This window comes from Salvelinus sp. IW2-2015, linkage group LG35 (assembly GCF_002910315.2).
Source record: "Salvelinus sp. IW2-2015 linkage group LG35, ASM291031v2, whole genome shotgun sequence".
Taxonomy (NCBI): Eukaryota; Metazoa; Chordata; class Actinopteri; order Salmoniformes; family Salmonidae; genus Salvelinus; species Salvelinus sp. IW2-2015.
In genome coordinates, this window is record NC_036874.1 from 13,436,017 (window position 1) to 13,437,111 (window position 1,095).

Consider the following 1,095-nt stretch of genomic DNA (forward strand, 5'->3'; position numbering starts at 1 on the left):
GGTTTATATTTACAATTGACTCAGTTAAAGGCTCAGTTTATTTTCTTCTTTGACAGTCCTTCTAAACTCCCATTCACTTGCACTTTCTCCTTGGTGCTAATTCCATTTTCCCCAACTCCTTTGGTAGTCTATATTTATCTCCTGCTTGTGCTTGCCCCAACCTCCCTACACCGGCCCTGTGGTTTGGGTCCAGAATGAGTGTTTGTGGTCAGGCTCACCTCAGTCAGCCATAGAACAGCAGGAGTCCAGTTTCCTCAACCCTGCGGTAGCAGCTAGTTAATCCTGTCATCACGTTTACACCGACACACATCCGTTGCCTGGGGTTAGCAGCCCTTAGTCATGGGAAAAGATGAATCATTTGATCGTTATAATAATAAACGGCGTGTTAGAATTGTTAGAATCAACTCAAGCTCCCTCCACAAGCTCCAAATGGTTCAAAGCACTGCAGCCTGACTCACCCACTCTAAGTCCTGGCAGCACATCACCCCTGCCCTCAGGGAACTCCATTGGCTCCCGGTCTCCCAGAGCATTGATTACAAGATCCTCATTTTGACCAACTTGTCTCCCTTACCTCTCAGGCCTTCTTCTCCCCTATTGCTACAGCAGGACACCTTGTCATTCTCAGTTCCAAGTGTTCACGCTTAGAAAAAAGGGTTCCAAAAGGGTTCTGCGGCTGTCCCCATAGGAGAACCCTTTGATGAACCCCTTTTGGTTCCAGGTAGAGCTCTTTTGGGTTCCATGTAGAACCCTCTGTTCTACCTGGAACCAAAAGGGGTTTACCTGGAACCAAAAGGGTTCATCAAAGGGTTCTCCTATGGGGACAGCCGCAGAACCCTTTTGGAACCCTTTTTTCTAAGCGTGAACACTACAAAGACACTCCTCTCCACCATACTGAGCACCACCTAACACAAACCCTTACCCTACCCCTTACCCTAAACCGGGTTCGTATCCTAACCCTTACCCTACCCCTTACCCTAAACCGGGTTCGTATCCTAACACTTACCCTACCCCTTACCCTAAACCGGGTTCGTATCCTAACACTTACCCTACCCCTTACCCTAAACCGGGTTCGTATCCTAACCCTTACCCTACCCC